The sequence below is a fragment of the Furipterus horrens genome, unplaced genomic scaffold (assembly GCF_987537825.1).
Source record: "Furipterus horrens unplaced genomic scaffold, mFurHor1.1.pri manual_scaffold_7, whole genome shotgun sequence".
Classification (NCBI taxonomy): Eukaryota; Metazoa; Chordata; class Mammalia; order Chiroptera; family Furipteridae; genus Furipterus; species Furipterus horrens.
The window spans coordinates 113,593,534-113,620,526 of record NW_028327177.1 but is presented as its reverse complement, the minus strand read 5'-3'; the positions used below and the strand labels follow the sequence as shown (position 1 = coordinate 113,620,526).

Sequence of the window (26,993 nt, the reverse complement as noted above, 5' to 3'; positions counted from 1 at the left end):
AGCCACTCCGAAACCCTTTAAAATGCATTTTAGAAATCTGGGGGTGTAATTTCGTTGTTCCTTGACAGTTGCCTTTCTTGACTCCATCAGGAACTGGGTGGGTCCCCAGTCCTGTAGCCCCACTGTGTTCCTCCTCAGGGGGCCTGGTGGGAAGTGGAAGAGCCAGGAGAGTAGTCATAAAGAGATTCCACTTTCCCCATTCTTCTCAGTGGGGCGCTCCTGAGCTCCCCCAAACAGCGGCAGTAGCAGCACAGCCCCAGAAGTGTTCATGTCACCGAGGACACAGCATCAGGTGAGAGAAGGGGGTGGCTGCCAGGGAGGGGCAAAGTCTTATCAAGCTCTGAGCTTCAGAGCAGCCTGATGAGAAAGGCTAAATAAGTAAATAAATAAGCTCACACACTGAGAGTTCTCGTAATAAAGGAGGAAAAATTTCTTGGACAGTTTTTAAAAATACAGTTTCATTCCAAAGAAGTGTCTTGTGTGGGGCTTATGCAGAGAGCCTTGAGAGATTTGCATCTTAAACAATGGTTTTCCCATAGATAGATGTAAATTTTTAAAGGGGTACATTGCTAGTCCTGTCTGGGTGGCTCAGTTGGTTAGAACATTGTCCTGTACACCAAAAAGGTTGTGGGTTCGATCCCTGGTCAGGGCACATGTGGGAAGCAATCAAACAATGTTTCTCTCACAGTGATATTTCTCTCTTTTTCTCTAAAATCAATAAACTTATCCTCAGGTGAAGATTTTAAAAAAGGAGTACATTGCTTTATTGCTTATGTTGCATATTCAAATGAAGACAATAATCCCCCCCCTTTTTTTAAAGCAAGGCAATGAAAAGCCTTCTGTGCAAGTTTCATATTATTTTAAACTTCCTATTGGCTAATAAAAGTATTTCAACTGGAGATATAGAGAAAAGCACATGATGAATGTTTCACATGCAGAATACCTGAAATATTATGTCTTAACTCATGGCACAATTAAACAGTCCCAAATCAAATGCCTATATCTGAATAACAATATGACTATTGTTACAACTGCAAAAACATTAATTAGCTTATCCACATATGTACAGTTGGATCCCCAAATATTAATTATACAAAGTCTAAAGGAAGAACAGCTTCTATTGCATCTGTGTTCCATTTCATTAAAGGTAAGAGATTTGGCATTTTCAGTCTTTCTTTCCGTAAGTCATGATGCTATTTGTAAAAGTCCAGTGTAATATGATGCTGAAGACCATGGAGAGATACTGTTCGTATGACACCTAAATCCACCCATCCTGATCTATATCGTAGTGTCTGAATATATCTGTCAAGCTCTGGGGAAAGCCACAGGCATTTAGATAGGCAAGACAATGCAGCCCTGGATGAAGTCGTCAAAGGCGATCTGACCCTGTCCATGTCTGTAAACTTTTGAATGAGGATGTGAAACCAGTCAGAGTGGATACCCAAAACCTGAGAGTGCTTGCTTGAAGCTCATTCTTGTCAATCATCCCCGAGTTGTCCCTGTCGTAGGTGCAGAAGACATTTTACCAGTCCATGATGTACTCCCAGATAGATGCCTGTGAACTCGCTGAAGTTCACGTGGCTTTGTTTTCGAAGTCAAACATTGATACGCTTGACTTGATAGTCATGGGATTAAATGGAGTCCAGATGCTGTTGGACAGTGCTTGCTGAATCAGCTCATTGTCAGATATCATGCTGCTGCTGTCTTTATCAACCCTCTGGAATATAATCCACAGGAAGCTCTGGTCTGGCAGTTCCACACCCACAGCTGGGCCAGGGCTGGCCACGGGCCAGGCTGTAGAGGTATGTGGCCATGGGCCGAGGGGTGTGGCTAGGCTGGGGTGTGGGCAGCAACACCAGAGGTAAATTTTTAATGATGCTTTTGTTGATGTTGCCAACGACAGGTGAGGAACTTAAAGGAGGCTGCAGACCAGTGGCTCTGTGGGAACCACCGTGAGCATTCATTTATCAGCATTGCCTGTTACAAAGGCTGCAGGAACAGGCCATGTTAGGGTCTCCCCCGTAGGGTGCAGGCAGAGATGTTGACAAGGCAGCATCTTATAGGTAGGAGAGGATAAGGCCCTTGGGTGGGGAAGTTGGAGTCCTCTTCACAGAGATGAAGGACTTCCAAAGGAGAAGGAATCAGGGAAATGAGACCAGTGGGCAGACTCCAGAGTCACCTTCTGACTGGCTCCACCAAGGAAGAACACTTCCTAATGATGGAATGGGCTACGGTGGGAAGCAATGAGCTCTCATTACTGGAGGTGTTCAAGCAGAAGCTGGCAACTCCTTGACAGACTGCAGAGGAGATTCATATGTCAGATAGGGGACTAAGAGAGACAAGTTATGCTCCCCAAGGAAGACAGGGGAATGAGGGTTTCCAAATCTGGGGGAGGAGGGGGCAGCAAATTACTCTTATCTTTTGGAGGGAGCCACAGATCTGCCCCTCCCTCAAATCTCAGACCTTGTATAGTGAAGTTGGCAAGTATCAAGTCAGCAAGCATCGTGTCCCTGAAGTGGTTGGGGTGGAGAGGTTGAGGATCTCTGGGCTAATGTTCTCACCTGGGGTACTTAGAGCAACAAATATTGAACAAGAGTTTCCTAGGAGTATTTCAGCTCAGGAAGGCAAACTGAGCTCATATTTGACCAAAAAAGGACCTTCCATGTTCTTCACCCCTGCAAGCATGATCCGCAAAACCCACTGTGTCCATTTTGATTGACTAGGGGCTGCTTCTGGTTTCTAGGTGATTGAATTTAAAATGCTGTGATGTTGACAAGTATTTAAGAGTCAAAAGAATGTGAAACTATCTCATTTATGTTTATCTCCCATGGTCTGTCTCCATGATCAGTGCTGTCCAATAGAACTTCCCATGGTGACACTAGCCACAGGTGGCTATTGAGCACTTGCAATGTGGCTAGTATGAATGAGAAACTGGATTTTTAATTCTTAAAATTTTCATTGATGTAATTCATTTTTAAAAGATTCTATTTATTTTTAGAGAGGGGAAAGGAGAAGGAAAGAGAGGGAGAGAAACATTGATTGGTTGCCTCTCATCCAGACTGGGGACCAAACCCATAATCCAGGCAGGTGCCCTGACCAGGGATGGAACCGTTGACCTTCTGCTTTGCAGAATGACATCCAACCAACTGAGCCACACTGGTCAAGGCTCATTGATGTAATTTAAATAGCCACTATACTGGACAGCACAGTGCTAGACTATTTGAGAGCAGAAATTGTATTTTTAAAGATCTTTCTATCTCCAGCTTTTTGGATAATGTCTGTAAGTAGCTATTTGATCAATTGTGAATGAAGACGAGGATGTTCTGGGAGGTTTCTGGAGAAGGCGTGGTTGAAATCTGAGTGTTAAAGGGCTACTTTTAGTAGATTAATGGAGAAAGCAGATCATTTGAGATGGCTAGCTGGTCTGTCTGCAGTTTTGTTCCCTTCAGTGGCCTTGGAAATTTCTGCCATTTTCACCTTACTCTGATGTATTTGGACACATGTACACAGATGTGTAACACCCCCCCCCCCCCCGTGAAGATGTTGATATACATTTTATTTTATTTTTAAATTTATTTATTAATTTTTAGAGAGAGGAAGGAGGGAGAAGGAGAGGGAGAGTAACATCGATGTGCAGGAGATACATCAATTGCTTGCCTCTCGCAAGCCCCCAAGTGGGACCTGGCCCGCAACCCAGGCATGTGCCCTGACTAGGAATCGAACCTGTGACTGTCCCGTCCGCAGGCTGACACTCAATCCACTGAGCCACATCAGCCAGGGCTATACATTTTCACCACCACAAAAAGTCTCCTTGTACCCAGAGCTGCTTTTATTGGTTTAGTGCTCTGCTGCCACTACCTTGAAATTCAATAAGTTTTGAACAAGAGTCCCCATACTTTCATTTTGCATGGGGCCCTGCAAATGATGTAGCTGTTACTGCTAGTCCCTCTTTGCAGTTGACCCCTCTGAGCACCCCAACATCAGGAACTGCTGATTTGTTTTTGTTGCTATAAATTAAATTGATCTTTTTTAGAATTTTGTATAAATGAACTCATAAAGTATGAGCTCCTTTGTGCCTGACTTCTTTTGCTCAGAACGATGAAGTTTTTTTTTTTTGGTTAACAATTGTTTATTTCTTTTTTATTGTTGAGTAATATTTTATTATGTGACTATATCACAATGAGTCTATCCATTTCTTTGTTGATGGACATTTAGGTTGTTAATAGTATTAGTCTATTATGAATAAAGCCATTACAAACTTTTGAATACAAGCCTCTGTGTGACCATAGGTTTTTATTATTGGGGTTTTCTTTCTAAATATGTTTGTTATTGACTTTTAATTTAATTTTGAGTAGGCAAAAAACATATAATTCAATATATTTATATTTATCGAGACTTATTTTATGGTCCAGAATATAGTCCTTCTTGATGAATATTCCATGTGTAATTGAAAAGAATGTGTTCTGTTGTTTTTCTATAAATGTCAATCAGATCAAGTTGGTTGATTATTGTTCAAAAATCCTATATACAAACTAGTTTTCTGTTTATTTGTTCTATAAATTGAGAGGTATATTGAAATATCCAGCTATGATTGTCAAAAAGTCTATTTCCCTTTTCAGTTCTGTTAGTTTTTGTTTCATGCATTTTGAAGTTTTGTTCTTAGGTACATAAATAACTAAGATTGTTATGTGAATGGACCCTTTTAGCATTACGAAATATCCATCTTTATCTTTGGAAATTGTCTTTGAACTAAAGTCTACTCCATCTAATACTAATCTAGCTATTTTATCTTTCTTATAGAGTTCCCATGGTATATATTTTTTTCTATAAAAGGTCTTTGTTACCTTTACCTTTTCTGTGTAATTATGCTTAAAGTGAGTTTTTTGTAGACAAAATATAGTTGGGTCTGTTTGTTTTTTTAAATCCAATTATTTCGTTTTACCTCCACTTTTAGTTTTAGCTATATGTCTTTGTTTTATTTTTTAATATTTATAATAGGATGCACAGTGTATACCTTTAACTCATCACAGTGTACATTTAAACAATATTATGCCACTTCAGGTACAATATAGAACTTCACAATATACTTTAAGGCCCTCATCTTTGTACTATTGTTATTATACATTTTACTCTGTTTCAATCTCACAATATATTATTTCTTCTTTGAACAGCAATTATCTTTTAAATACCTTTTAAAATGAGGGAAAAAACTTTCATATTTACCCACTTATTTGCTATTTCTGGCACATTTCATTTTTTTTTTCCTCGTCTGAGGATATGTTTATTGATTTTTTTAGAGAGAGGAAGGGATCAAACCTGCAACCTCTTGGTGTATGAAATAACGCTCAAGCCACTGAGCCACCTGGTCAGGGCAGCCTGCTTCATTCTTTTGTGCAAGTCCAAGATTCCATTGGAATCATTTTTCTGCAAACTGAAAAAGTTCTAGTTACATTTATTTAAAGTTTCCATTTACATTTATTATCAACTTTAATAATATTTTGTAGACTAGATCTGTTGACAATAAATTCTGTCAGCTTCTATTTGTCTAAAATTGTCTTCACTTCAGTTTGCAAGGATATTTTCACTTCTTACAGGGTTCCAGATTGATTTCTTTTTCCTATTATCTTTGAGCTTGCACTTTTTTCCCTGAGGATAAATTTATGGTAATCTTCAGTTTTTCCTCGTTATGTGGTGCATCTTTTGTTAGCTATCTGCCTTTAAGCTTTTTCTTCTTATCCTTGGTTTTCAGCAATACGCCTTCATGTGGTTTTATTTGTATGTACTCTTCTGAGCAGCCATCTGGAAAAGTGGCTCCTGGCAGAAAGCCAGGGCAATGGTAGGGCTCCTTTTCTTTCCCGACTCTACTCAGTCATAGTCCTGCACTGCTTGCTGTCCAGTGTTTGGAAACAGCTGTTTCCTATGTTTGTCCAATTTTCTCATTTTTTATAGTGAGAGGACATCTGGTATCAGTTACTCTATCATGACAAGAAGGGGAAGAAGATTTTAAGAAGATCTCGCATTCACAGCAGCGGTGACTCCAAGCACTTTTTCATAGCATCATATACAAAGGAACTCTGAGACCCAGGAAGGACTTTGGAGAATCTGAGGTGTGAAGACTTAACAGTGGTAGCAGAGGCCCAGGGCACCAGGGAAGGGATCTCAGCAGACAATTGGACAGTTCAGTTTAGAACAATTGTAATTTCTGGAGTGCAGGCTGAGAATAGGATGGGAAAAGGATTTGAGGATTTTCTCTCTTAACCTTATTTGCTTCTTTTTAAAGTAGAGAACCCAATACACAATGGACCAGGGCTTTTTTTTCAAGAAGTGGATCTCAACCTTGGCTCCATATTAAAATCATCAAGGGAGCTTTTTTCAAACCCTGATGCTCAGGCTTTACTGAAAAAAGTCAGTCGGTCTCTGGGGTGGGTCCAGGCACACATAGTTTTTAAAGCTCCTTGGTTAATTCCAGTGTGCCCTTAAGGTTGAGAACCATTGCTCCAATGTGCGCCACACCTAGCAAGGGGGCTGCAGAGCTTTCTCCTTGGAGAGTTGTATCGGCTGCTCTGACTGTACCAGGGTATCAGGTGTGTGTCTCACCTACTTACCATCCTCTTCCTTTATTTTCATAAGCATCTTCTCACCTTGCCCTTATTCTGCTCAGGAGGAAGCCCAGATGATGAGGCAGTGGGGAAGGCCAGGTAGAATGTGTTGCAGTGGGGGTGGGGGAGAAGGGGAATATGGGTCCTGGAAGGGACAAAAAGGTGGAGGCAGAGCAGAGGTGAAGAGGTGGGTCCTCATTGCCCCATCCCTTCCTCCTGCTCTCACCTTCCTTCCCCTTCTCCAGGTCCAGATAAGTCTGGAGCTAGCCAGCTTGGTTGGCGACTGCCCAAGCTCTACTGCCCACACTGCCTGGCCACAGTCTTGCTTAAACGTGATAAGGAGGCACTGGAAGTCCCTTCCTATTTACCGAAGAATTGTGGGCTTGTCTCCCAGGAACAGAGTTCACAGACTTTCTGTGATGGAAAGCACCGTGACTCAGAGCTCCTGCCCTGTCTTGACTCTGAGTGACTGGGTCAGCTGCTTCTCCTCTATGCCTCAATTTACCCACCTGTAAAAGGAGGGGACCAAGCTGCATGGTTTCCCTGGTCCTCCATCTCTGAAAATTTGGACATGTGCAGGCACCCTGTGTCCCTTTGGGACTGCTCCAGAACTCGACTCTGAGGATGCCTTTCTCCTCAGAGATGTGTGATGGCACTGGGGTATTGGCTTTGATGTCCCCTCCTGAGAGTGCCAACTCTGAGGGACATGTTGGAAATCTCTGGTAGCTGAGAAGATGGCAGCTGGATTGTTGGTTGTGAACCAGAGCATGTGGTGGAATGGAACCTTCACAGGGACTTTCTTTTCTTTTCCTTTAAAACTTAGGAAAATGACTATTTTGTAAGGGTCATGTTGGGAGCAGACTAAATGTCTGTTTTGAAAGAGACCACTCAGCACTCCCACTGGTGGCACAAGAAGGGAAAGCCCTGCTCTCTTTGGGCTGAGCGTGTGTCCTAGGGATTCCTGGACTGGGTGGGTAGAAGATGAACAACCAGGTGGAGGACGCCATCGAGAACCCTGTCCTTGGAGGATGTCTGGGAGCTGAGAGAAGCTGGCATAAAAAAAGGGACTTTGCAGAAGGGCTGAGCTAGGGAATCTCCAAGGAAATGCTTGGAGCCGTGGTGGAGAGGGATTCAGTGCATGAGTAAGGGGCCAATGGAGGAGCCAGGTCCCCAGGCTGGGTCTCACCGTGGTGCTCTGGCAGGGTGCCTTGCAGCCCAGCCACCAGCAGAGAGATGCCTTCACAAGGACACTGGGCAGAAGAGGCAGCAGTATTGGCGCTGAGGATGAGTGAGAAGTATGTCGGAAACCTGGCCCTAGACTCCACATGGGATGACACCTGGGAGCACTCTAAGAAACATCTAGGGAGCATGACCTTCAGAGGGACCAGATTCCCTGCTTCGGGAGCACGAGGCCTGGGGTAGAACTAGAAGTGGTCTTTCCTTTACAGGTAGGGGCTGCCGAGACCCAGGTCTTGAGGGCTGTTCCTCAGCATGTCTCCCGTAGCACACAGAGATACTACACAGAACAGCAGAGAGCTGACTATTCGAGCAAAATGTGTAGGACCCAATGCCTTAGGGTGTGTTGACAGGACTGCTGCTGTGATTATCGTCATTGCTAATGATCCATCACGGGAATGTTTTCATGAACTGTGGCCCAGTTTACACGGATCTTTTTGTTGACTTCTGCTTGGTAACCAGGATACTGCTGTCCAAGCCTGTCCCTCACATTTGTGGGGCCCAGGCCAAAGATGCAAATGGAGGCCCACACACTTAAAGTTCTGCTAACATTTAACAAATTTTGCCAAATTTAACAGCAATGTGAATTATTTAAAACTGCAAAATGTTCCTTAGCTACCATATGTATACAAATGCTGTGAAGGCAGCACTAATTAATGACAATGTCCAGAATCACATATTTGGAACACGAAGGAAGGGTGAAAGTGAACGATCGGCACTACTGGGAAATTATTTTCTATTATGCAAGAATCTGTTGCATTCATGCTCTCTGAGAGGAAGGACTGAGGAAGTTAATTTGCGTTTTCTTGACCAAAGCACTTCCTTTACCTTCTAAGCACACTGTCCATCTCCAATGTCACGCCTTCACAGCGCTCAGTCACCTTTGTTTTGAGAATTCAAAGCCAAAGGCCTGGAGATGAATTTTCCTGAGCTATAAGTGGTGCACTTCAAAAGGGTGGGTGTTCAGGATTTTGTGTTTGTAATATGTGGGGTGCTTGGAAACATGGGGCCCTTCTTGCTAAATCATCATTGTTATATTGCATTTGATCTTCTCTTTGGATCTTCAACACAGAGATTTTAGTTCAGCATATTGCTCAGTTCATAACACAATGTCATCTTTGGTATATCCAAGGGTCTCTTAACATGAGATGTGAAATTCAGAAAGAAGTTTTCAGAGAACTATCAAATTAGACCAGTGATTTTTAACCAGTGCACCACAAGTATTTTTAAAACATGCACTGACTTATTTTTCCTTAGATCGTCAAATTCAAAAATGACAGTAACCAACACAACAGCCACCTAGTGTGAATAAATCCAAATTATACCTATATTTTTGGTCAGATTGGGAAAAAATATATTTTTTGTTGTGCTGCGGAATTTTAGTAATTAGTTTATGTGTGCCATGAGAATAAAAAGGTTGAAAGTTGCTGAATTAGACTAAACATACTGCTAAGATGATGATTATCTTATTTTAAGAAATATGACTTAAAATTTGTTTCAGATAGATTCAACTTGAATCTTAGATTTTTTAAAAAACAAAAACAATTTTCAGCTTTTTTCTTTAATACCAGTCAATAAGTTATTGAGGATCAGGGGGAGTGACCCCATTGGACATAAGTTCATAGAGGCAGGTGTCTAGATTTCCCAGGAGGAGAACATGGGGAGCCAAGGAAGAGGTGCTCAGCTTGTGGGCTAGGCTGCCTCTATGTGACGATCATGCAGTACAGATTGTCCTGTGTCCCCATCACTGGCTTGTCCACTGTGGCCATCCTGGCAGTCAGCAAGTTGCCAGTATTCTCTGAATTAGGTTTGTTGTGTGCGCCACCCACCTCCCCTCACCCAGCTGTCTATTCAGCCATTGTATCTGGCACTGCTTGAGCCTTGATGATGTCTCTGCTGTGTCCTCAAACACCAGGGGCTCCCTGTGCCTTCTGTGCCCACCTCTCCCATGCCACCCCTACTATTTTCCCAGGAGGCCAAAGCCTGTGCTTATGGAAGCCCTCCCTTGGCTATCAATCATGGCAATGGAGAATGGAGCTGTGGGTAAGAGTGTTACAATAAGCCAACCTTGCATGGCAGCCATGGGAGTGTGTGGCTCAGAGCTCCCTTCAAGAAGTGACCTGTTAATAGGAGCTGATAACCGTCAGCTGGAGAGCCTTCAGGATCTGTTGCTGTTTGAGCTGAGACTACACTCTCCTGGGCAGCAATAGCCAGTGATTGTGTAGTCAAGGACACTAGGGCCTGACAATTTCTGTCCAGTGCAGGACTCTCTAAATGGGCATCTTTGTTCTAAAGCTCCCTATTTGATGGTCAAGATTTTCTTGCATCTGTACCACTCTGAGTCTTTCTCTACCTAATTCTGCTCCTTCTTCCCTTTCCTTCTTCACAGTCATCTCCCCAGATAAAGTTTTTTGCACTCCCAGCTCCGTCCTGGTGTCTGCTTCCTGGAGAAGCTGACATAAGTGAGAAAGACTGTTCTTAAAAAGACACATGTGGCTTTCAGCTGTTGGCAAAGAGGGGAGAAATGGCTTGAGGGTGGAGTGGGCCAACAGTGACTTGCCCAGAGCACTTGCCCATAGGAGCATGACTTGAGCCAGAAGTGAAATGGGGAAAGGTGTGGGCCTCTTGGTTTCCATGCTTTCCTAGATCTAGCCAGCCCCTTTCCTACAGAGCCTAGGAAGCCTGGGGTCCAGGTCTGGTGCTCACCTCCTTTCTTTTGCCATTATTTACTGTCCACCTTCAGGACTTGTGGGGTCTTACAACAGGTGAAACAACAGGAAAGGAATTGGCAGTCAAACTGTCTTTTCATTTAGCCGACTTGCCTACATATCAGTTCACATCTGTTGTTAATTACATGTGCAAATATCTCTTAAATGTCTATCTAAACCTCTGGAATGTAAACCCTATGTGCAAAGGGACCCTATCTGTCCTGTTCAGAGTTGATTCCCTAAAATCAAAAATGGTATCTGAAACATAACAGTTACTCAATAATATTAGTTGATGAATATGTAAATGAAGAATATTCACTTTTTATGCTTCCAACAGCTATAAGCAAACCAAAAACAAAAGGTACCCCAACAGTTTAGTATTTTAGCCAAAAATTTACTCCCATGTCTGCCTTCCTAATAGGCATGATCCCTGTAGTCTGTTTATTCACCCTCTCACTTCATCTCTGAGCAATCCTTTCTTCCTGAATATCTGTCCCTATGCTGGAGATGACATGCCTGTACTCAAACTTTTAGAAGTTCCTTATAGAAAGCCTATTTCCCCATCCCTGCACAGGGACTTCCCCAAGAGGCTAAAGCCAGCTCTATCTGTGTTGGTCAATATGTTTAGGGTGCCCTGAGATTACTCCTAACTCAGGAAAGCCTGTGAGATGACATTTCAAAGAGAGCTCCTCCCATATTATTTCCTTTAAGTAATTACAGGTCTCTTCCTCCCTAGGTCTTGAAAGAAGTTCCCCATGGGGCAAAGTCCCTTGGAAGTGATCCAAGCTCAGCTTTGGTCATGCGCATGCAGACTTTCAAAGTCATCCTCTATCAGTTATCTCAGGCACCGCATACCCTAGCAAGGAGAGCTCTGGAAAAAGTCCTGTGTTTTCTTTCCCTCCTTGGTCACCTCAGGACACTAAGCCAATTAAAGGACAAGTTGCCAGGGATGAGTCCTGTCAATGAAAGAGTCTCTACCTGAGTCTCACTTACGTGCTTTGTCTTCCAGAAGAACATTATATGATATAGGAGGAAATTTCTCCAAGAGCAAGGTGGGAAAGAGCATATTCATTTAATCATTTATTCATTCCACAAATATTCATTACATCTGTACCATGTGCCAGCAATTATTCCAAAGGCTGAGGCTGTGGCAGGGAACAAAGCAGAGAAGGCCTCTACTCGCACAGAGCTTATGCTTTAATGGAGAGGAAAGACCATAAACAAGTGGGAAATAAATGAGCAAGACAAGTTCCAATAGTAATGAGTTCCAGAAAGACAAATATAATGTGATGGAGAGAATGAGCTCTCTTTGGGCTGGGGCACTTGCTGTGGACAAAATTGCTAATTTGAGTTGGTGGTCAGGAAAGAACTTAACAAGGAGGTGCCTTTTGACATCATACCTGAACAACCCCAAGAAGCCAGGCATACAAAGACCTAGAGGTAGAGCTTCCTGGGTAGATGGAAGAGCAAGGGCCAAGGCTCTAAGATGGGAATAAACTAGGTATGTTTGAGGAATCAGAAGGAAGTCCAAGTGGCTGAAGTGCAAATTGGTGCAGGGATCACTAATTAGCAAATAGAATGTGGGACCTCAGCTGACTTTGGCCACTTCCCAGTCACACATACATGCAGATGTATGTAGAGTTCTTCATTCCCACCAAGCCTCTGACTGGTCTCTAACACATTTACTCTTATCTTGGCCAAGTCATCAGAAGTGGCTTTGTAAGCTCAGCACTCCAAACCAACTACAGAATTCCCATTTAAATAATTTGTGCTATATCAGAGGTAAGTGGTTAGCTCTCTATGCTTTCCAGTGATGCCTCTGACTTCCATGGTAACTCTTTTGCTATGCTGCATCGGGCTGTGGACCAAATCTGATTCAAAGAATTAACACCAAAGCTTCCCACTGATCAAGCCAGGGCTTTGCAGAATTTTGCCGCACCTCCATTCATTTCCCCCAGTGACAGTCTCTTCTCCTTTCTGTTGACTGTTAGTGTCAGAAGAGTTATTTGAGATTCATGCTTCCCACCCGCTAAAGGAATCTCAGGTCCAAAGTCCTTGTCAGGCAGCGATCCACCCCTGACTGGATTGTTTCTCCACTGGGATTTTCACCTCCATCTGAAGGAACTGGTCCCTTTGATGAACAACTTCAGTTGTCAGAAAACTCCCCTATCTATTCAATGCCCATTTATCTTCCAGTAACATTCATCTGTTTCTTTTTGCAATATTAGAACCAGAATCCATTTAAAGTTTTAATTTTAACTTAACAGTATGTCACAAGCACATTCTCATGTTATCAAATATTCTTGGGAAACACAGGACTTGTAACAGCTGCATGATACTCTATCATGGAAATACAGCATAATTCATTGCATCATCCTCCTATTGTTGGCAAAAAATTGCTTCAAGATCATCCCATTTGAGTTTCTTATTTTCCAGATGAGAATACTGCATTCCCTGAAGCTAGTCATTTGTCTAAGCCTGGCCAGCTGGTCAGAGGCTTGGGTAGGACCTGGCACTCCCAGGCTCGGGCCTCTGCTCTTGCTGTCAACACATGCTGCCTCCTGCGCCTCTGCAAGGCACTTTTTGGAACCTAACCGTAGGGCACTGCCTACATTCCTTCTAAATTACATTTTGTAATTTGGGGCTCATTATTCCTGCCTGTCAAGATCATTTTTATCTTCTGTCATATAACCCATTAGCTAATGAGGGACACTGTGGCCAACATCAGAAATTGTGGCTTGTTCCTTTATCAAGATGTGCTTCCTAAATCACCTCTGTGCCAAGGAAAGGGAATTATTTTCATAACTTTCATCAGATAATTCCAATAGTCACCAGCAATTATAGGGAAGGGTGCTAATTAGCATACTTCAGTCCATGTTTCTCAGGGATCCCCTGGGTTCTGACGTTCTGTGATCAGCATCCTGGCAGATGCCTGGGCTCTGCCTAAGGGCCAGTGCTCACAGGATGGAAGAGGAATAATTATTGGGTAGGGAAAAGAGGAAGAGGGCAGAACTAATATTTGTGACCAACTCTGTGCCCTGCTCTGCGTGCCAGGGTGTGGATAACAGAAGCTCTACAGGAAGGGGTTCTGGAGGATGGGATTGGTATGGTTTGGGGGGAAAGCATGTGATCAAGGATATATCTCTTTTACTCAAACATACCCTGAGGCTGTATGGGGGAATTCACCATGATACAAGAGATCACTCTTGGGCGGGCTGGAGTTTACCCTGTCTTTTCATTCATGTTTTATGGAACACATTTTATCCAAACTTTGCCGAAGTTTACCATTATCCAAAATGAATTGCTGACATCAGTGTCATCACTAGAACCACTTTTTGAGTCACCTAATATAGTTTATTCCAGGATGCCATGTTCACTCCCACCTATGTCATTTGAGATGGAGCCCCTCTAAAAGCTGTCTTTGGAAATTATGTGGCCTGGGTTTATTTTGCATTAACATTTTTTCGTGTATTGCTATTCAGAAAATGTTTAATTCATATGAATGCCATTGGCAGGAACCAGAGAATGTGATGGTTTCTATTTATGGTTAATGTTAATCCATTGACCATATGGTAGTTTCAATTTCTGGTACAAATTCCTTTTGCATGCTGTTATTGCTCATTCCTGGACTGCTGTAATTGTGTAATTTATCAATGTGAAAAATGGACTTTGAAATCTAATAGCCCAGAGCTAATATAGAGAACAGCAAGGGAATTTAGTGTGCTCAGAAAAGAGCTGTTTCCATGGAAACTAAATTCTTTGAGCAAGGCTTCTGGATTCCTGGACTGCAGTGTGCATCCAGGTGATACAACCTGGGTTCCAGGCTCATCTCTGACATGAGTTGCCAGGTGCCATGGGCAAGTCCCAAAACCTCTTTGGAACTTAACATTATTATCTGTGACTTGAAGATGTCAGCCTCATTCAGTGTTTAGAGACTTTGGAATATTAGTGACCAATTATGTATTTTTTGAAGTTGTTATTTCGGAACAATTTTAGATTGACAGAGAAGTTGCAAAGGTAGGACAGTTCTCATATATATCTTCCACCCAACTTCTTCTAATGTTAACATCTTACGTAACACAGCACATTTGTCAAAACTAAGAAATTGACATAGGTGCAACTCTGTGATCTAAGCTACAGGTTTTATTTCCTAGTTTTTTCATTAACGTCCTTTATCTGCTCCAGGATCCAATCTGGGATACCACGTTGCATTTAGTTTTCATGTCTCCATAGTCTCCTACAATTTGTGACCATTTCTTAGTCTTTCTTTGTTCATCACAACCTTGTCCATTTTAAGAAATACTGGCTGACCAGTAATATTTTTAAATAACAAAACAAAATTGGAGGACTAGTGTAGGGCTGGAAAAGTTAGACAAATAAGGTGTATGAATGAGGTCTCTGTGTGGCAAGTGACAGAAAACCCACCTTGAAGTCCTAACAAACAGGGAATTTACTGTAACTAAAAGGCCAAGGGTGTACATTGCTTCAGAATGATATTCATATCCAGTTCTTCCCTGTCTCTTGGTTCTTCTGTCCTCTGAACAGTCTGGTCATTCTCAGATAGGCACTCACCACATAGTTAAGATGGCCACAGCGGCCCATGTGGCTGTATCCATCCAGTGGGCATGTATGCATGCTCCTCTTTCCCAACTAAGCTCTCAGGGGCTCTGATTCTGTCATTTGCCCATCCTTGAACCAGAAGGGAAAGATAATCCCTTTTCTGCTTTTGATGTGAGGTTGTGCTGCCCAGAGTTGTGGCCATCCTCTTATGACCATCAGGGGAGCAAGATGACAGCTGAGGAAGACTCAAGAACCTAAAGATGGACAAGTACCTGGTTCTGGGTGATGCTATTTGGTTGTGGAATTAACCAATCCTGGTCTGGGTTGGTTATGTGAAATAATAAATTCTTTATTGCTTAAGCTTCTCTTAGTTGAGTTTCATATTACTTGCAACCAAAAGCTTTCCTAAATGATACTGTAGTTTTCCTAGTTGGATATAGGCCATTGCCTGGATAGAGTTGGTTTGTTGGGCTTCTATATTTGATAACACAGTACAAACTAGAATTCAATGTATTCTGGTTCATTAGATTTATTGTTAAAAAATCCAGTTTCACAAAGGCATTTTGGCAAAGAAAAGAAGTTATACTCTTCAGTTTTGTACAACATATGTAGAACATCTGAGTAATAGCTCCAGGGTTTCTGGTTGCTTCTTTCCATGAAGTCTAGAAGGAAGTCATGGGGACAGGCCAGGGAGGGGACAGGAAAGGGTCTGTGCTCCTCAGAGCACATCCAGTACTTAAGCTTCTGCTCATCCAGTGGGTACAACCTGGAGTTGGTCAGAAAGGGACACCTTGCCTGGAGAACAAATTCCCATGACAAACATCTGAGCACCCTGAGCTGAGCTGATCCCATCTAAGGCCCTTTCCACTCAGGCTAGTACTGCATGATGGAATTAATGGTGTGGAGGCCATCATGCCAGCAGCAGGGCCCCTTTCTCTCAATGTCATAGTTATCACTGACATAATGAAAACCTTAGGATTGAGATTTTTAAAAATAAGTCTTTTATGAAAGGATAAAAGATTTCTCACCTTTTAAAAAGCACTAAGATTAAAAAAACACCAAAACAGCCCTGGCTGGTGTGCTTCAGTGGATTGAGTACCAGTTTGTGAATCAAAGGGTTGCTGGCTCAATTCCCAATCAGGGCACATACCTGGGTTGTGGGCCAGGGCCCGGGTTGAGGGTGCCTGAGAGTCAACCGTACATTGATGTTTCTCTCCCTCTCTTTCTCCCTCCCTTCCCCTCTCTCTAAAAATAAATAAATAAAATCTTTAAACAAACCAACAAACCACCAAAACAGTGTAATTATTGCTGAGGAAAACAAACGCCAACCCTTGTTTCCCTTGAAAGAGTAAGCTTCTCAAGGGCTAAAGGAATGACAATTTGGAAAGGCACTGGTTTCTCCCATCCTCATGCCCTATACCTCACTTCTTCAATGATGTGCATGAACAGCTTTGCTTGCGCTTCTAGCTTTTTAAAATGAAAACAGTTTCCACTCCTTCCTTCCTTCCCTCCCACACACACTTTCTCACGAGCACATGCATACTTACATGAATACTCTCAGACCTCTTGTGGATCCACATATTTTGGACATGTATATAAAGCCATTATAGGGGTTTAATCCATGAATCATAAACAGAAGAGTCTCATTAGAAATGAGCAGTGGCCTCTTGAAGATTGCATAGTACTTAAGTATTTGAAGGTGGACAACTCTCAGCATTTTATGAGAGGCTCATAGATTCTCAGCTAGCTCTGCATTTTAATATTAAAAACTCAGATATGGCATTAAGCCAAAAAGGCAAGAATAATCGGATATGATCACAGCACTATTTTCAGGGCCTGGAGTAGAGAAAAGTGTCAAAACCATTAGCTGAGAAAATGAATAACACTTCTCCCCCATTTTAAATGACTGAATAAAGGATATAAGGGTTTTCAGGATAAAAAGTTACAAAGCAAAGCCTTAGGGAAAATCAGTGGCTTCAGAAGAACAGCAAGTATTTCTGGATTGTTAAGTGCTGAAGCAATTTTTAAGTTTCTCTGTAAAGGTCAACAGGGTTGTGGACAGTCTTGTGCAGATTTATTATTTTTTCATTGGATGGAATTTCGTCTTTGGTGTAAATCTGGCTGTTCCTTGTATCCATTTTCAAGGGTTGTAGTTGTTTTCAGCATCCCTCCAGGGCCCGGGTACTCCTTCCTGAGGCTGACACTTTCCCTCTTTCTCTCAAATTAGTTTTATAGCAACCCTATCTTTATGTGGGTCAGGGCTTCCTTTTTCCTTAAAAACATTTTTTTTTTTCCACTTGAAAAACAAACAAACAAAAAAACCCTCCTATTTCCAGAAATTCCTTGGACTTCTTATTTCCTGTTGGCTGATTCAGGGGCATTTTTAGCTAATGAAGTTTCAAGATGATTTTTTTGAAACAGTTATAAAGTTATGTAACTTTGCTTATTTAAAACTATCTAAAAACTATCTTTGCTAAATTCTTAACTGTTCAGTCTCTCTTTTCAGAACAGAGGCTCCTTCTCAACTATAACACTGCAACTGGAGTGGATTTTACACCATATTAATCTCAAGTTCAAGGGATGCCAATCAATTATGCATTTTCTCCCCTCTTCTAATCCCAGGGTTAACAACCCCATGCTTTGAAGCAATTGTTATTCCTTATTTTACCACTGCCAATTTATACTATTTCACCTAAACCCATCTGGGGACTCCACGGGCCTACTATGAGCTTGTTTCGGGCTCCTGGGATATACTGTCAAGGAGATAACCTTGTATCAGGAGCCAGGACATGGGGCCCAGTCTCCCATTCTGCCTTGATTTCCCCATCTGCAAAGCAAAGAGTCTGCAGTGAAGGAATTGCTGTTCCTTCAGTCCCAGGCCCTGATTCTGTCCAGGCATGATGCTAGCCATTCTATTTCTAAAGGCCTCAGGAAATTCTGCTCACAACTATCAACAACAGAATCTAAAAAATAAAAACAAAAACAAACTAAACAAACAACCAGAATAGGAACAGAATCATAGGTATGGGAATCATTTGGAGGGTTATTAGCTGGGAAGGAGGAGGTGGAGAATGGGAGAAATGGTTCAGAGATCAAGAAGCATAATTGGTTGGTACAAAATAGACAGGAGGGTGTTAAGAATAGTATAGGAAAGGGTGAAGCCAAAGAACTTACATGCATGACCCATGGACATGAACTAAGGAGGGTGGGACTGCTAGAGGGAAGGGGGGTACTGCGCAGAGGGGAGCAAAGGGAAAAAATTGGGACAACTGTAACAGCATAATCAATAAAATATACAAAAAAAAAAAACACTGAAAAAAAAAATTCTAGAGTTCACAGATTCTTTTTAAAACCTTCTCTGCCTACTTACTCTGTAAAAAATTTTCCTCCATCACATGTATCTTTCCTCATTCAATTAAGGCCCGCTTTTCTTCAGCCACATGCATAGTTGGCATTTACACACTGATCATGAGGAATCCAGAATCTGGCTCCCAGTGCCTCTGTTGGGGTGCTGGGGAGGGAGCCTTGGTTCCCAACACTGCTGCTCCCTCCTGTGCCTCCCCCCACCCCCGGATTAAAAAAAAAAACAAACCCAAAAAACTTTCCTGAACTTTCCCATTCCTCTGCCTCTGTGGCCTGGCTGCGAACGCAGAAATTCCATCCCGTGTTTGTTGTCACCCGCAGGCCCGTTTCCATGGTTACCCAGATTCCAGGCTCTGGCCCAGGGCCCTCCGCAACCCATCCTTCCAAGTCTCCTTGACAGAGCAGTAACATTCGCTCTCCCCGCGGAGCACCGGGGCGACGGAAGGCGCTCTGCTCCGCGCAACCCCGCCCCGCGCGGGGTTTGCGTGCTCGCTGTGCGTGTTCTAGGTGGTTCTGTTCCACGTCAGTTTCGGGGCTAAGCATGATGTAAGGATTTTCTCCATTGCTCTTTTCCTCATTTAAGCTGAGAAATTACTTTCTTGTACTGAAAACATGACACCATTGGCAAGCACGCCAGATGGTTCTCATTAAAATTCCAATTCCTTCTTTTTTTTTTTTTTGCTATTCTGTCCCCCACCCCTTTATCCATAAACTACGATCTCAAAACTGAATGAGGCGTCCTGAGTATACCAGCTCCAATGAGTGGGATCTTTTCAGAGCCCCATGTTGTGGCGGTGAAGAAGTCCCCAGCTCTTCTTTCCAATGGCCACCTCTCCCTTCATGGGGCTGGTTTAAATATGCACCTGGGATAGGGGCATAATTGATGTTAAAGGTGCCCTAGCCATGGGCTCTCTGCCTGTGGAGGGAGACGAGAGGAGGAACAGCTGTTCCCCAACAGGTCCAGGCCCTGATGGTGCCCCTAGAGGGACTGGGGGGAGGGCTGCTGTCCCCCAGTCAGTCCCTGCTGACACATCTGCAGGCTCCTCGGGACACTGGCCGCAGGAGTGAAAGAGACTTGCTTTAAGAAATGGTGGAGAAAGATTGCCAATGCCTTTTGGCCATAATTGCAGCTGAGAGAGCCACAGGCTTTGCTCCCACATCTGGAAAATTCTGCTTGCACAGGAAAAGTGTGTGTGTGTGTCCAAAGATGTGTATTTGATGTGCTTTTATTTCCATCTTTATAGTATGAAAATGTTAAAAATACAGAAAAGTTGAGACGAGTACAATGAATACCCTTATTCTTCCACCTAAATTCAATGTGTTATATTTTGTCATATTTGCTTTCTTTCTCTCTTTCTAGGTATGATCAATCTCTATGTAGCTTTTGCTTCAACATTTGAAAGTTGAAATCTTGCCTGTATAGTGTTTTATAACCTTTAAATTTATATATTAATATAATTATGTAAAACAAATAATATTCTTCCTGTAATATAGTCACGTGTTGAAACAGAATAGAAGTTAGAAAATAGAAGCAAAAGTCCTGTACAGGCCCCTCAGGGTACCTTGGTTTGAGCCCTTCCTGACCTTGGTCTGTGTTTATGCAGACATATGCATGTTTAAATAGAAACATATACTTTTGTCATATATGTTTTAAAACATAAATGAGATCATATGATACACGTTATTCTGCAATTCATTCTCACTTGAAAATATGTCTGTGATTTTTCCATATTAGTACTTGGAGCTCTGCCTCATTCTTTGCCCACTGCAGAGTTTCCCAAGGAGCGATTGTACAGTAAGCTTTTTTAACTATTCCCTCTTGATGGACATTTCAGCTATGTGTTGTTATTTTTCTGTTTCTCACAATGATGTGATTAATACCCATGGAAAATGTTTCTTTAAGGATGTGTGACAGTATTTCTCTTTGACAGACGTCTATAGGTGGAATGTTGGGCTGGATTCGATGCTCAGTTTACACTTAGATTCATAGTGTCATGCTGCTCTTCAAAATGCCTGCTCCAACCTACCCAACCTCCAAGAGAGAACCCGTTTCCCTCACCAACATTGAATTTTATCAGCCTTTGTAAGTGTTCACATTCTGATGAACAAGGAATTACTTCATTGAAGTTTATTTTGTATTTCTTTGATTATTAGCAAGGTTGACCACTGTGTCAGAGTTCAGCAACAGGTGACGGATAGTTTATGTTGAAAGATAGGTGGTGGTGGTGGTGGTGGGGGTACGGAAACTGCATGATTTAATACAGGGCACTTCCAATATAGGTGCTTACAGTTTTGTCAAATCGGGTGGAAGAGCAGGTTCTCAGTTGAGCTTCTAGGCTCCCAGCACTTCAGCTCAGTACTGACCCACTGAAGGAGCCTCCCCTTCTGCCATGAGCAGGAAACTGGGGACTCTGGAAGCTGTGCCCCAGCTGCTGACCCGGCAATCTGGAAATCCTGCACCTGATTGCAGGATTACACTGCCTCAGCTGCATCCTGTCTACAACACTCACAGAGCATCCGAACACTGTATCTAGACACTGAGATATCTGTGTTGATCCAGGGAGAACCCAGACCATACCAACACAAAAAAATAAGGACCCCTTAACCCCACCTGGGTTAGTAGCTCTCTTGAGGTTACATCTGCCCAGTGAAAGCCGGGTCACATGCAGAAGCTCAGCCCTAAGGGACCCTGGCTGGCAGTTGCCTCCATTAGCTTTTCGAGCTCCAGCATGCAGCAAGGCAAGCTGGAGAGTGGTAGGCATGGAGTTGAGTGGATCGATCTGAAATACCTGCCGCGATCATATTTTCACGTTTTGCAGCTTTTTCCTGTGCATTTCCTGTTTTCACCTATTGCCCATTTTCCTATTTGTGTTATCTTTTACTTACTAATTTATAGAAGCTTTATGGGTATACGGAAAACGATCCTTTGTCTGTTATACGTTATGAGCATTTCTATCTTTTTAACATTTTATCTTTTGTCATGTAGAAATCTTAAGTTTATCTATTTTCAGATTCCTAGGTTTTGTAACTTCAGAACGCCTCCCTGACCCCAAGGTTCCTAAAACATTCAACTACATTTTCTCCTAATATCTTTATAATTTTTTTATGTTTAATTCTTCAAACCATCTTGAATGTGGCATGAAGTGGGGATCTAATTTTAGTTTTTTTCTTAAATAGAAAGCAAATTGTTCTAGAATAATATGTTGGATGAATTTGTTTTTATTATAATTTAAATATGATAAGTTTTTAAAATATAGAGTAGCCTCTTAGCTTTTTCTGATGCAAAGGCAGGGTAAAGCTTAAAAAAATTAATATATCATTTCACATTTTGGCTCTCTAAAAGCCTTTAAAAAATAGGGGTTTGACATTTCCTAAAGCACAAATAGGGCAAGATCATTCCCCTAATCAAAAACCTGGACTGGGTTCCCTTTCCTTGAGACCAATATTTAATCTCTGTTGACTACTTTTCTGTCTACTCAGCATTCCCAGCGGGCCTTTCCAATCTTTATTTCCCTGTTCCTTTGCCTAGGAGGCGGGTTACACCATTTGATTTGGCTACAAAAGCAGAAAACATGTGTAGATCTCTATGTCAGCAGGTTCTTTATGACCTTGTAGTGATCTGTTTATGATGCTTCTCTCACCTACTGGTATTTCTCAATGTGGCCATTGTCAGTATTTTGGATAAAACAATACTTTATTGCAGTATATTTAGGAGTCCTGGCAAATCTACCATTACATGCAGCAGTATTCTCTGACACCCACTTTCCCCACCATTCTAGTCATGGTGACAACCAAAAAAATTTCCCACATTTTTCCAAACACACCAGCTCCACCATTTAGTTGGAAGGAAGAGAGGGAGGGAAAAATTGCTATTAAATTAGAAATGACAGGTTATCATCACCATAAGTTACCTTCCCAGCTCCCCTTTGAATCTCTCAATGTTTAAATCAAGCCTCTCTTTCAAAGGCTATCTTTTTTCACAAAGCTTTTCCAAATTTCCTCAGCTGTAGATCTATTCCTCTTCCAATTCTCCTCTTCCAGAACATTAGCTCCATGTCTTCATTCACCCACTCACCCACCCATCCACCCATCAATCCATCCATCTGTCTGTCTGTCCATTTCTCCAGTAAATATTTATTGAGCACTTACAGTGCACTACGCACACTGACCTCTTTCTTCTTAGATTATGGCTCTTTGATAAGCATTCTGTCTGGTCTAACACATTAGAATCTCAGGTATAATCCTGTGTCTGATCTGTCTTTGCATCTGCCAGAGTGCTCCTGAATGATAGTGGAATGAAAATTACTGAATGCTGACACAAATTTTAATGTACATTCCAAATCTTTATTCAGAAGCAGTGGGAATATTTTTAAAACAATGCTGTTCTTATTTTGGCAATATCTACATTATTATTTTGAAAATTTCCCATAACCCCACTTTTTCAGAAGGAAATAAAGATGTGACAATTTCCTTCCTCAGCCAGTCTAATCTTATCCTTAGTGGCAATGATTGCCAATTAAGTTTGCTGTCTTTTCTTCTGGACTTAAAAAACATTTTTATGCAAATTCATATACAGATATGCCTATCTGTATATTTATGCTTAAATTAGTGCATATATGAGGAGCTATATGAAACATGAATTTGAGAATAAACTACAAATTTACAAAGTAAATGAATTATATTTAACTTAGGTGCATAGAGTTCTTCATGACTACAAAATGGTTTTGAATACGTTGTACTTATTTTACTCCCCAACCCTGTGATGTGGGCTCAGAGAGGGTGACGGGCAGACTCCTGATAACACAGCCAGTGTGTGGAGGAGCTAAAACTTGAACCCAGATTTTCTGCTTCCTGATTTATTCTGTTTCTACCATGCAAAACGATCCCTGAGGGTTATTTGGGAATGGTTATTTACATATTGAAATTATTCTCTGTTTGACTTCTGAATATCAATGTGGATCTCATTTTAAAGCTTATTTTATTATATTGAAAACAAACGACAGCTGATATTTATCAGGTGCTTACCATGTGCCAGCAACTTCTAAGCACTTCACTTGCATTGCCTCCTTTTTTCCTACAATAAGCCTGTCATGTAAGTGGCATATCAACCTTATTTCCAACAAGGAAACTGAGGTTCAGGAAGGTAAATAACCGGTTTGGGGATGCTGGTTCTTGCTACACTGGGTTTTGAACATAGGTCTTTCTGCCTCCAAAGCCTGTACTCTTAGCCTTTAGATTTTGCAGCAGCCTATATACATTTTACTTATACGTAATTTCAAATAAATAACATTATATAAAATAAAACAAGGAGCAAACTTGATATGAGTTGTGCTTTAAGGGTATTTGCAATATGAAAGAAGAAGGATAAATCTAGCCTTGACCAGTGTGGCTCAGTTGGTTGGGCATTGTCCACAGAGTGAGGGGTCTTGAGTTTGATACCCAGTCTGGGTGTGTGCCTGGGTTGTGGGTTTGGTTCCCCAGAAGGGGTGCATAGGAGAGGCAGACAATTGATGTTTCTCTCTCATATTGATGTTTCTCTCCCTCCCTTCCCCTCTCTCTAAAAAAATAAATAGATAACATCTTTTAAAAAAGAAAGATAAGTCTAGTGCATAGGGTAAGATATTTAGATAAATGCTTGAATGAGAAGGAGAAAAGCAGCAAGAAAGGATGAAGTAGGAACACACACAGAGATAAAGGTTGATTGATTGCTTGGTTGATTGAGAGGAAGAGAGAAATTGGGTGAAGAGGTCAGAAGTGGTCAGTGGGAGGAGCGGGGACCAGAGCTGCAGCCCTTTTCCCTTCTGTCCAGAGTCCACTCCATCTGGGACTCTTCAACCCAGCTGGATGCTCACTTTTCTCATACTCCTGAAGCCAGTGTCGCCTATCCTCCTAGGCTAAGAACTCAGATTCGTGAGCACCCAACCTCGAAGAAGGCAGCCCTGGGTGAGCAGGAGCTGTGAGAGGAGAGGAAGGAATGTCTCAACACGTGCACAGCCCTCTAAGAGGCCGGGAGGAGAGTAGATAGGAACACAAGTCTGGGGAGAAGTGCCCGTGGGCCTTTCTGTCTGGGCTGAGCTGGGAGTGGGGTCTTAGTCGATGACAGATGGCAGGGCATCCCAACTGGCAAAGAGGCAGGGATGCTGCCACCTCACTCTTCCCTGCACAGTGGCGACTACGCCAGGGAGTGTGACTACCGGTCTGTGAGCATGGTGTTGCGGGCAGGGAACTGCTGGGTACTAAAGTGAAGGTGGGAAGGAGAGTAGCAGAGATGCCAAGAGTGGAGGCAAGACTGTGGCAGGGGTGGAGGAAAACCCCTTTTGCCCTTGGGTGGTGGCATCATGATAAAGGGCATCTGAGTCACCAGGGAAGGCATGGAATAACTGGGATGGGTTTATACACCCACCTCCTTCACTTCCTTTCGAGTCATTTGGTTGTTTTCAAATTCTCCACCCTTTCCTAGCTCTCTGCCTCTACCCATCAAATCCGGTCTTGTGCGTTGTGTGTGTATGCATGTTTGTAAGTATAAGTGGTCAGCTGGCTCTAGGTAAGGATAAAATTAGCTAAAAACATAGGAAATTGTGACCGACAATTTTTGACCTATAAAAACATTTTTTTCCCCTATGGTTCAACAGGATAGGATAAATTAAGTAAATACCCAGGTAGAAACCCTTCATAAACTAATGTGTTGACCATCGTTCCCAGCTCTGTAATTGTGCTTCTGGTATCTCATTTCAGTCAGAAGCTGTTCTGAGACAACTTCATTGCTATACCCAGGGTGACAGAGTGCAAGTTCATATAGTAGTCAATGAAGACCCAGATGAAATTGGGGCAAGGACATGTCCTGAGATTAGGTGATAACCTTGTTTCCAATGCTCTTAGCCATTCACAAAGTCTGTCTTGCTGCACTTGCAGCACTCTGTACCTCTCCTTTTCCCCATGGGTCAGTTAGGCTAGTGTTCACATGGCAGGAATGACATAGGACCCAGTTGAGTTAGGGAAACAAGATATGCAGTGAGCCTGGAAGTCTGCCCCAGCTTTTTTCCTGCTGCTTCTCCAGGACATGCCTGCTTTTTTGTCACCTGAAAGGACGACTCTCACAGTGTCTTGAATTCTCAATCCCAAGGCAAGGGCATTTGCTGGGTCAAGTCAGTCACCACCCAGCAGGGAACCCCTACAGATGGTTGCCAGAGATTTAAGGACCCGCTACATAATTTATGGAGCCTAGGATGAAATGAAAACGTGGGTCCCTTGATCAAAAATAATTGAGAGTTCAAGACAGCCACAGTCGGTCCTTTTGAGTGTGGAATCATGTGACTGCCCAGGTTGCATGCCTCCAAAGCCAGTCTTTGTTGGCTGGGGGTCAAAGGCCAAGGTTATTACTTGGGGTCAGGAAGGCCATAAGACATGAAGCTTCCTTAAGACAACCCATTTGGGCCCTGGCTGGGTAGTTCAGTTGGTTGGAGCATCATCCCCATAGACCAAGGCTGTGGGTTTGATCTCTGGTCCGAGCACATTCAAGAATCAACCAATGAGTGCATAAATAGGTGGAACAACGAGACGACGTCTTGCCTTTCCATGCCAGCCCCTAGCTCCCCACTGCTTTCTACAGGAGCTCACTGGTGGCCTATGGGGCAGCAAGGAACTGGGGGAAGAATTTAACTGTGGGTAAGGCAGGGCCAAACCAAAAAAGTAAGCTTTGGAAAAAGTCATTCAGAATGATGCCTAAATTATCTAAATGATTTAATACAAAGACCTAGGGAAAAGCTTAATGAAAGAGTCCCCAGGCCTGGCTTCAGAGCTTAAGTTGGGGTCACAGGGGGGCAAAGTTCTGAACTGCCTTTGTCTTCCGGGTGCCCTCACTTGGCCTCCTACGGAGCATGGGTGAGGCGCCCACTAGGTAAGCTGCCCGCCCGATGGGTGAGTGGCCAGGATCCCAGGGATTCACATATGCAGATTAACTTCCAAGCAAAACACATTTATTCAGTCTACTCAGTTTCAAGTTTACTAAAAGATCTGCCAGCGGTTCAGATTTACAGGAATTGAGCGCCCCCTGCTGGTACAGTACTAACTAGCATTGAGACTAAACTGTCCATTCTCAATGTACCAAAATTGGAAAATATACTCTGGGGATCTAACCTCGTATAAAAACCAGTGACAACAATATGATTCACGCTGCTGAAGTTATGAGTTATATACGGGCTTGGTAATAGGTTGAAGTTTTAAATGTTGTATGACTCCCAGGTTTCTAATAAAAATTATTCTTTCAGTTATCTTAATTATATAGAAACCAGTTTAAAATTTTGAAGTTCTCAATGTTCTGATAGAATTTTCTTCCCATTTAAGAATGGGGAGGTCACGTGGTCTAGGGAGAGGATACGGGTTTTGGGATCAGACAGCCTACGTTGGAATTCATTTACAAACTGAGTGACTTAAAATAAGTCTTTTAACTTGGAACATGTCATTTAATTTTAAGTCACTATCTCTTGATCAATGAGGATAAAAATATACACCTTCAAAGTAAACATGG

The 26,993-nt window shown here is 42.4% G+C and overlaps 1 pseudogene; it reads right to left on the bottom strand.

Annotated features, from left to right (window-relative positions):
- Positions 1-1,165: 1,165 nt before the first annotated feature.
- LOC150005084 (programmed cell death protein 6 pseudogene) lies at positions 1,166-2,685 on the bottom strand (annotated as a pseudogene).
- Between the last annotated feature and the right edge of the window lie 24,308 nt (positions 2,686-26,993).